This window comes from Sarcophilus harrisii, chromosome 1 (assembly GCF_902635505.1).
Source record: "Sarcophilus harrisii chromosome 1, mSarHar1.11, whole genome shotgun sequence".
Lineage (NCBI taxonomy): Eukaryota > Metazoa > Chordata > Mammalia > Dasyuromorphia > Dasyuridae > Sarcophilus > Sarcophilus harrisii.
The window spans coordinates 640,589,036-640,600,112 of NC_045426.1; the positions used below are offsets into that span (position 1 = coordinate 640,589,036).

An 11,077-nucleotide genomic window follows, 5' to 3' on the forward strand; every position below is an offset into this window, starting at 1 on the left:
CTCGCACCTAACAACCAGGACAAGGTCCCTTATTCCCACATCCTTCCCTGGGATGGAAGGGTGTTGCTTCCCTTTCTGTCATTTCTTCTTCTAGTACCAGCTAGTCCACAACCTCACCATGCTTCCAACCCCAGTGCTTCATGGTAGACATGTTTCCCTAGGGAAGTTTCCCAAACGGAAGAGAAGACTGCACTTCTCTCCCTTACCTCAAGGAAATTGTTAATATCAGTTAATATCAGAAAATAATATTTCCATTTTGTATCAGCAATGCATAGAAGTAATTATATCCTAGACGTTACTTATAATTTACACATACATCATAGCCCTATCCTTTCCACCCCCAGGGAATTTGCCTCAGTACCTATAACTCCACGTTAAATCTCTGTTTCTTTTGATCACTCTCTTGTCCACCCTTCATTCTTCTCAGCAAAAAGAACCAGGGCTCTGAACAGGTCTTGGGATATATCCTGAGGAATTGCAGGTCTCTTGTTTTCCTCAGGGACATAGTACTCTGAGATGATTGTTGACATTGGTCACCAAATGCACTCTGAAACCTGACTTGATTTATCCCTGCAGTCTGGTGGTCTTTGAAGATCTTTTGAATTACCCACTTGATTCTTCATCACCTTTACTCAGTACCTGCACTTAGATCTCTCATCTAACACCCTAGGCTAAAGGCAAACCAAATTTCTTTCAGTTATTACACAGATGATTAATATGACTGATCTTTGTAGTGTAATAGAAGCATTGGCATGTAAGCTGTATTTTTGGTAGGCTCACTGAAGGTATCTTTAGGACACCTTTGATAACAGAGAGGATGATGGGAATTATATATACTTTATCTTATTCCCACATGGTTCTGATGTCTTCCACTAGATTCTTAAGTTTTGAAAACATTCATTCTGTGTAGTTAGAATATCATGAGAATTTAAACAAGTAGCAATAAAAATTTTAATGCATTATTTTTTAAAAAATTAAATTATTATCCTAATCAGTTGTTAGTATTATTGTTCTTGAATAACAGAATGCCAGATTTAGAAGAGACCTCAATAAGATTAGGCTTATTCTATCTGACCACATGGTATAGTACTAGGGAAAAGGCAGTGAATGCTACAAAGAGGCAAATTTCAGCTTGATGCTAGAGAAAACTTCTCAAAATTTCAAACTGTCCATCAGTGGAATGAGCTGCCTTACAGAACCATTGCAAAAGATCATTAAAGAAAAGCCTACTGGATATTCGGTAGTAAGAATGGTTTTCTATGCATAGGTCCACTAGGTGGTGTCTTAGAGCCTTGCTCACTCTAATATTATGTAATTCTGTGATAAGAGACAATCTGTCTTTGAAAAAGAAATACAAATTCCACTGTGCCTGACAAGCAGCCAGCCAGCCTCTTTGATGACTTCAATTGCTTCAATTACTCCTTGAGTCAGCCCATCCCAATTCTGGGATAGCTCTAGATGAAAGGGGGCTTGTCTTCACATCAGCCCTAACTACGATTCTAAATAATGTCTATCTACTGACCCAGGTAGTGAAGAAATTAATTTATTTTTTAACACGACAGACTTTTAATTACTTAATTGAACACTGCTGTTATATATTCTGGAATCCATCTCTACAACTTTATTAACTGTACTGTAACCTAATGGACCTGTTGTGCAAAGACAACTTAAGCATCATAGGCTTCCCCAAGAGATGTAAAACAAATGAAAACTTGAATCCCATAAAACAAAAAATAATATGGCCTAGAATTTTTCAATAAATACAGCAAAGCAATAGGATCTATGAACCACTTGAAGAAAGAGAAAATATATTTAAATGTCTAAGGCATATAATAATCAAATTTTGCCATTGATTTTTTATATTTAATTTTGATTTTACATCACCTTAATTTCCCATTTCATCTCTTTCTCCTGCCTAACAAGTATTCTCTGTAACAAATAATAAGAGAAAGAAAAAAAACACAGCACAGGAAAACTAAGCAGCAAATTAACCAAATTTCCCAACAGATGCAATGCCCTGCACTTTTAGAAATACATTATCTCTTCTTTTAGACCAATTTACATCAAAAAAATTAAACAAGGATTATGTATTGTTGTTTTCTTTTTATATTACTTTATTCATTGTATATATACTTTTTCAGTTCACCTTAATTCCTTTTGCATCAATCTCTATGTCTTCTGATGCTTCTCTATATTCTTCCTATATACTCTTAAAAAACAGAGTAATATTCAGTATATTCATGTGTAACAATTTTTTAGCCAATCCACAATCAATTGGCATCTACTTTATTTCCCATTCTTTTCTCCTACAAAATGCTGCCATAAATATCTTGGTGTATTATATTTCTGTCTTTGTTTTCATTATGGGCATTTTCCCTAGCAGTGGAATCTCTATTAAAGCTATAGACATTTTAGTCATTTTCTTAACATTATTTCAAATTATTTCCCAGAATACTTACACCAATTTGTACATCCCCCACCAGTTCCTCGGTGTGACTATCTCTTCACACAACTACTGCAATACTGAATTCTCCTAACTTTTGTCATCTTTGCCAATTTACTAGGGGAATTTGATCTGGTGCAAATTTTTACAGTATTTAGTCATTTACTACTCTTTTGCTCATATTCGTTGACCAATTATCTCTTAGGGAATGGCTCTTAGTCTCTTATACTTCTATTGGTTCCCTATACATATTGGCTATCATATGCTTAGAAAAGAGATAACATGATGTTCATTCTTCCCAGTTGACAGTTTCTTTTTTTTTTAAATCCTTGTGATGTTCATTTTATTCACATAACACAATGCCAAATACAAAGATTATTTATCTTTTCTTTGGTGATCAGTGTAATTTTCTCTGACTATTGTTCTCTCTCTCTCTCTCTCTCTCTCTCTCTCTCTCCTTTCTTCTCTCCCTTCCTCTCTCTCCCTCCCTCTCTTTCTCTCTCTTTCCCTCTCTCTCTTTCCCTCTCCCAACTATAACTGTGAAAGACATCTTATAAGCACTTTTAATGACATGCTCTTTGATAGTTAAATCACATATCTATCTCAAGCTTATTAGGGTATATGATGTGATTTTCCTAACAAATTGTGTTCCCAAATTGCTTTCCAGGTCTTCCTGACTCCAGGTCCAACATTATATCTATTCACTACAACATCTTGCCCTTCTAATAGCTAGTGTTTAAATAGCACTTTAAGGTTTGTAAGTCCTTGATTCCTGCATCATTTAATGAGACTGAGTAAAGGTATAGTTTGCATTATTGTAGCCTGAGGAATGATCATTTGTCATTCCTTATCTTCCTAATACCAGCTCAGTCATTTCTGCTTCAAGAAACCTTTCCTGATTCCACTGATTAGAAGAGATTCCTCTCTCCATAGTCTGTCATTTCATTGCTTGACCTCCCTATCTACTTAACATTGTAACCATACTTTTCTATCTCTGTCTTTATTTCTCTTTGTCTCTGTCTGTCTGGGTCTTTGAATCTACTTGTCTATGTTTCTCTCTGTGTCTCTTCCTCTTACTAGGTCTCTGTCTCTTTCTGTCTCTGGCTGTTTGTCTGTCTGTCTCCCTTCTCTGTGTGTCTCTGTCCCTTCCCTCTACTATGTCTCCCATTGACTGAAAACAAAGCCCTTCCTATAGAAGCACCTAATACATGTTTGTTTTCTTGAAAATGAATGCTTTGGATGAGCAGCTCACCTTTTCAATGGTGAGTGTCTTCCCTTCTTCCCTCACCCTCCTGTGATCCTGTGATCTGGTTTCTATGCTGTTTATTCCTTCAGCTCCAATTAATTATAGCCATTCATAAAGCAGAGGCCACTTTATTTATCACTGAGCACAAACAGGATGGAAAGCTCCACAATGAATAGACTGAAGAATAACTTATGGCACCAGATACCACCAATTAAAGGTTTCTTCAGAGACTGTCCCTAATGCTGCCTTGTAGAACCACTGTACTTTATCTTGAACCTCACTTTTCCCTTCACAATAGCTTTTTACTCCTGCATCATCTTTTTATAAGACGGCTTCCAGTTCAGAGTAAATCTGCAGATATCTTTCATATTTTATGCTTCCAGATACAGTTCTAGAGCTCCACCTACTTGGTGACAGTAACCAAAGCTTGTCATCTGACCCACTGTTACCCAATAGGCTTCTGGCATTTCACAATATTGAGTTGATTTAATATGTTATTTGAATTTTCACTTTTAGATAGAACACTGAATATAGCCATGCTGTAGGAGATCTCCTCTGGATGCCAAGGTAGGCAATGTCACAAATATCACGTGTGACCTTCTGTAAGCCGCCTCTGTCTTTTGACTGTTTTTTCTATGACAAAATGATGTGGATTGGGTGAATGTGGAGTGGGATGGCATTCCAGGTGTGAGTGTTTAGGGAGGGGAGGGAGATGTTGGATTTGATAATCTCCAAATTCACATTCATCTTTGTGACTCCCAATGGTATGATTTCCCATTCCCTCATTTACCTTTTTCCCAATATTTTATTGAAGGAAATTGACCAGAAAGCCTGATGACTTGAGAGAGGACTCCCTGGGAAGTCCATGGAGTCTGCTAGGAGAGGAGAGTGTGTGTGTGAATTTGGGGCAGAGGTAGGGAATATCCATGAGTAGAGAACACATGAGGTGGTGAATAGAAAATTGGAATTCAGAAAACATGGGCTCATATCCTGCTGGTGACTCAAACTCTGGGAGTATGGGGGAAAGACCTTAAAGTCTTTGATGATTAGTGAATTCAATTTTTAAATGGAGATTATAAGATATCTTCAACCTTCAACACAGACTGTTTTATTATTTACTTGAGGGAACAGAGTCAGGATGGCAGAGAGTACATAGGTCTTTGTCTGACCTCTTCTTGCTTTCCCTCAGATCAATATTACATCAAGCCTATGAACCTGTTTTGGAGTTACAGAACCCATAAATATTTGGAGTGTAACGAATTTCCAACATAAAATATTTTTAAAAAACTTCAATCAATGTCTGTTTCAAAAAAGATTCACTTGGAATGAGGTCTGTAAAATATTTTGCAATTTTCAAATTGTTATGCAAAAAGCTTATGAGAAAATGATTATTAAATTCTTCTTTTGTGAGACCCAAAGCCACACAATATCAGATACTTCCAAATACATTCAAAATACGAACTCTGGTCATGTCTTTAATGACCAAAATAAGGCTGAAGAAATTTGTAAGTTGACAGCACTTCAGAAATAGGGCATTAAGGGGACTCAGATGAGGCACTGAAATTTTTAATAGTAGCTTTTTGTTTTTAAAATACATGTTAAGATTTAGGATTTCTTAGGATTTCTTTTATCTATCAATTAAATTTACTTCCCATATTCAAAGGACACTCAGCATATTCTGGTCATATAGTTAACTACAACTATACAAATGAAGAGAAAAAAATAATATGCTTCTACATGGCACCCTTTACCCCCAGCTCCCATCTGATCACACACTTTCAGGTATTGAATGAGATTAAAGGCCATTTCATTCAGGATCTTAGGAAATGTATGGGAAGCACAATGGGAGAGAGCTACCTTCTTTTTCATTTCAGCAACAAATGGGGTTTTCAATAGTTGCCAGGTCCAACCACTCTAGTCTTGATCTCCATATGTCTCAATTTTTCTTTTTTTTTCTTTTTGGCTGAGGCAATTGGGGTTAAGTGACTTATCCAGGGTCACACAGCTAGGAAGTGGTAAGTGTCTGAGGCCAAATTTGAACTCAGGTCTTCCTGGTGCTCCATCCACTGCACCACCTCGATGCCCCTTCATATGCCTCAAGTTGAGGGAAACACTGGTCACAGTCCAGCTCTTCCTTCCCTGGCCCCCAACACCAGAAGAAAACGTCTTGGCCTAAAGCTCCAGCCCCACAGTTCCAATCCTAAAATGTCAATCTGATGACCAGGGAAGCTTATAATCCTTGCCCCTTGGGGTAGTTTCAAATCAAGGGCACAATAGGGATTGACATTTTTTATCTAGAGAAATTAAATTAAAAAAAATAAATTTAACCATTAGCAAACAGTTTAAATGTAATAGCAAACTTTGGATTTAAGTTTCTGTCCAAAAGGACAAAACAGAACAAGGGAATGGACAGTGGGAAGAGAAGAAAGGCTTATCTTCAGCCACCTGGATTCATGGCTCGGGATAAGGAGGACATCCATGAATGATAAGAGTTATCTTCTATTTTCGATGCTGCCGTCCTATCTACCCAGGGTTGATGCAGACCTTTGCCGCCCTGGTGCCATGCTCAACACCATCTCCCCACCTCTGTCAGAGTCAGTGTCTGCCTTTCTATCTCCTTCCTGAAATTCATGGAAAGACTGAAAGACTCATGGAAACTTTTCTCATTACCATGTTAGTTCTGAATGTTTTCCTGTGTGGAAAAATGACAAAACTTCATATGTCAGAATTCTTGACATGATTTAAACTACTTATCCTAGGAGATTTCCACCACTGTCTTCTTATTCAGAGCAGGATCAGATATATCATTACTTTTTGTTTATTTATTTGTTTTCCAGGGCCTAACTAAGAATTGAGTAAGAGAATCACTGAGAGCTAAGAAAGTTGGGAGATTCTGGTTTTTTTCTTCCCCAAAATCTTACTACCTAACAAATCCCAGCAATTCTTCTTGGTTTGTTTTCTTTGAATCTTCTTTCTCTCCTTGTCTTCAGTAACTCATATGGAGTCATATTGCTTCTTCTTAGACTTCAGATAATTGGAGATGATCTCTAGAGTCTATATGATCTAGAAGGCTTACATGTTTGTGATTGATTCTATTATTTTATGAATCCAACAAGAGAAATGATTATGGCTCCACTTACAGTTGGGCAGATCCAGGATTTTTTTTTCCCTTTCCTATTTCCTCATTCTCTACTAGATCAAATTAGTTCATGAAAAATAGCTCTAATAATAAAATTGAATTTAACACAGATGGACATTGATAATTTGTCTTGATGGGCCACACTAGGGAAAATTTGGGAGTAAGAGGGACATGATTAAAATCACCACTCATTAGAATAACTCCATTTCCCATTATAATTTTCATTTTTCTCATTAGTTGTTACTCAAAGTTGATTGCCATCTACATGGAATATTCACTTTACCAAGGGTATATGTGTCAGTGGGCTGCCATGGTCCGTTTTTGGCTTACAAGAAGCAATCAAATGACTATTCTTTTATTAATTTTTCCTAGCCACAATTAATAATATAATTAATTACCCAAGAATTATATTTCTTGAACTTTTAATATATCACATGAGAATGGGGAAATAAATTTGTTCTGATTTCTGGTGAGACAAGATTTTGAATCCTGAGATTCTGAATATAGCCTTGTTTAGAAGGAGCTGAGTGCCGTAGTAAATGCTCAAAGTTGAAATAACAAAAATCTGAGTTCACTTTCTCATCAATTTGCTAATTATGTGATCCTATGTCATTCCCTTACTCTCAGCCTCAGTTTGTTCATATGTAAAATGGAGTTAATAACAGCACATACCATAGAGCATTATTGCTGAGGTGCAATTGAAAATAATTTAATTCAATAAATATTTATTAAGTCCCTCATATTTGCCAAGCACTGTGTTAAGTATAAGGGAATGAAAGAAAGAAGGAAGAAAAGGAAGAAGGAGAATGAAGGAAGGAAGGAAGGAATGTATAAATGAACAGAGGGAGGAAAGGAGAGAGGCGAATGAATGAAAGGGAAGGAAGGAAGGAGAGGAAGGAAAACCAAAGGAATGAAGGAAAAAAGAAGGAAGAAAGGAAGGAAAAAAGACAAAAGGGAAGAAGGAAGAAAAGGAGAGATAAAGGAAATGATGGAAGGAAAAATGAAGGAAAGAAGAAATAAATGAACAGAGGACTTTCTTATTATCTTCAATATAGCATATTTGTACATAGCTGTTTGTAAGTTATCATCCCTTTAGCCTGTAAGGTCCTTTAGAGCAGAAATTGTCTTTCACTTTTTTTTATCCTCTACTCTTAGCACAACGTCTAGCACAAAGAAGATAATAAATGGTTATTATCTAAGTGCTTGACTGACTGTAGAGTATAGAAAGAAATACGTCATCATAACTAATGCACTCCTTGTAGCCCCCTCTGAAGTCTAACTTTATTCTTAATATATATGCTCTGGAGCAGCTAGATGACTCAGTGGATAGAGTACCACCCCTGAAGTCAGAAGAACCTGCGTTCAAATCTGACCTCAGAGAACAAGTCTCAACCCCAACTGCTTCAGCAAAAATAATCAAATAAATAAATGAATGAAAGAATGAATGTGGACAAGGAATGTTTGCAAGGAATGGAAGAGGGAGCAGTGGGATACTGAGAGACCTAGGGATGGGGCTAGTGGTTGGGAAACTCGTAGTTATGACCATGGCCCCTGTTTTCCCTATGTTCAGTCAGATGTTCATCCTTCTCCCTAAGCAGGGCCATCAATTCCCCTCTCCTGGAGAAGGATGTCCCTATAATTGACCTGTTTGGGAAGGAGATTCCAAAAACTAATATGTAATGCCTTTACCTGTGCTAGGACAGAGTATGTGAGGCAGATACTCCTGAGTTACATGGTGTCTTTCAGGTGAGGAAGAGACAAAACCAATGGATCCTCAGGTGGCAAATATGATAAGGAACATCACTGGCTTTTGGATAATATCACATATATATTGTTCATTCATGTTTTTCGAAATGAGACGTAAGTATAATTTTTATTATTTCAATATTTTATTATAAGGCAGAGAACTAAAGGCCAATTTTGAGAGGGATATGAGCACTGGTTGCCTCCACCCTTCCCCAACTAATTTAAGCCAATAATAGTACCAGTAATCCCTGTAATCAACACATTTGGGGGTTTTCTGGGGAGCTTTACCTATAAGCTAGTACAGATAGAAGTTGTGGGACTATATTATATATACATACATATATATATGTGTGTGTGTGTGTGTGTATGTATGTATGTATGTATTCAGAGACTGAAAAACCTTCTTTCCTCAGAGGTCTGAGACTGGAGCTAAGGAATTGTGTCTGGATCCCTAGAACTCCCAATAACAATAACACCTTCTATCCCTGAGGCTACTGGCCTCTTTTCTTACCTAGGATATTTCCTGTATGAGAAGACATGGGTGCAGAAAAGTGGTGATGAGCTACCTTTTAAGGGTCTAAAGAATCTCAATTCATGTCTCTCCACTTCTGTGTCTTCAGTGGGAGAGCTGGGCCAGCAGTCTTCTGTGCAACAGATTTAGTTGGAGAAGGCTCCTACTCCCAGTTTTTGGGGAGCTCCTTTAGCCAAAGCTGACATTCCAGAGGGTAATTTTGAGCATTTGAGTGGTTATGCCCTTGACCTTTGTTGTTCTCTTGCAGAAAGACTAAAGAAAAACGCTTTTATGTGGCACATGCATGGGATCCTGTCAGTGACTTATTCAATGGAAGTGTGTGTTTGTATTTGTTATTTGTGGACAAAGCACAGTTGTCCAGGTAATAGTGACGTGGGAGCAGGGATGGGGAGGGGGAGAGTAATTGGACAATATTAAAGGGCAGTCCTAATAACAATCTCAGGGGGTGTCAACTCCCTGTGCGCATTCTGTTCTTACTCCAGTCTTTGGATTGACCCCAGGTATCCATTTTCCCCTTTTAAAGACAGCTGTGACTGTGACTCTCTTCAGCTTTCCACAGAAGCATGTGGCCCAGAGATGTCCTGAGGAATTTGGGGGTGGGCAGGGGAAAGGCTCCTGAGGATGGAATAGGTTGTGTATAATTCAGTGTGTCAGGTAATGTAGAGATGGTAGAGAGAGTGAGTTCAGGGTGATGACTGGGGATGGCAGAAGAGACAAGTGTTTTCCCCTCCTTAGAGGAGCGATCTGGGAAGGGAAACTATATAATCTACCTTGGACCAATTTCTAAGAAGTGTCTATCCTTTGTTTGGCAGGATTTATTCTCAAGAAAGATTGGGTGAACTGGTGTTCTTGGATCCTCATTTTGACCTTCTACATGCTCATAATAATGATTGTTTTGAAATTTTCCTCTAAATATATTTCCTTTTATTTAATGATACTGCTCTTTTCAGAGAATTTCACCAATACTGAGCACATTATCTTTTCGATTTCTATATTTAGGGTATTTTTTACATGGTTTTTTTCCTTATTATTTAAAAAATTCTCTAGGCTTCTCAGAAATAAGGAGCTCTGTCCCAACCTTTCTGTGCAACTCTGAGCCTTGGTTTTGAGCACAAAGGTCTCTGTTTGCAGAGGGAAACTTTGACTGCTCTGTTCAGGAAACAGCCTAGTTTCACAGAGTTTGCCTTCTGAGCTGGGACTGGAAGCTGCCCCACTGATTTGTTCTTAGATTGAGGCAGGGCAGAGCGCCTTCAGTGTGATTTGCTGTGATTAAGATCCTCTCACCAAACTTTCCCACAGTCTATCTGAACTGGTCTGAACACACTTTTCACCCCAATGAGACTGACTTTTTTTGAACTTTTTTTCAGTCTGTGTTGAGCTGGAAAGTAGGTTCATTCCATCAGACTCTGTTCAGAGGCTTGGTTTCATGGGATTTTCCAGGGAAACTGGGAGAACTGGAGCAGCTCCCTGATTTTATTCCACCATCTTGGCTCCACCTCAGAAGTCTTTTTTTCCTATTCTTATTTAAAGGTTTAAGTTCCAAATTCTGTCCCTCTTTTCCTTCTCTCCCCTCCCCAAGATTGTAAGCAGTCAGATATAGTTTATACATGTGCAATTATGTAAGACTTCCATATTCGTCATTTTATACAAGAAGACTCAAATGAAAGAAAAAAAGCAATAAAGAGATAAATACCATGTTTCACCCTGAATTCAGCCAGTATGAGTTTTTCTATGAAGGTGGATAGTATGTTTTATTATTATTCTTTTGCGATTGTCTTCCATTGTTGTCAAGATGAAAATAAGTAAGTCATTCAAACTAAGTATACTTTTAACTTGTGTTCAGCTTATCTTCACGAGACAGTAGTTCAAGTAACTGGAACTTATTCTTTAGACTTGCTGGCATACAGAAAATGACTAGACTGCCCTGGCAATCATCCAAGGTTTATTCCCCAGAACCAGTGATGCTCAATT

General features: G+C 37.7%; 1 long non-coding RNA gene across 1 annotated transcript; it reads left to right on the top strand.

Annotated features, from left to right (window-relative positions):
* Positions 1-4,169: 4,169 nt before the first annotated feature.
* LOC116420712 lies at positions 4,170-10,815 on the top strand. Its single transcript, XR_004231128.1, has 5 exons — positions 4,170-4,256; positions 4,879-5,019; positions 8,575-8,688; positions 9,354-9,467; positions 9,919-10,815. It is a non-coding gene; the product is annotated as an uncharacterized LOC116420712 (long non-coding RNA).
* The last annotated feature ends 262 nt before the right edge of the window (positions 10,816-11,077 follow it).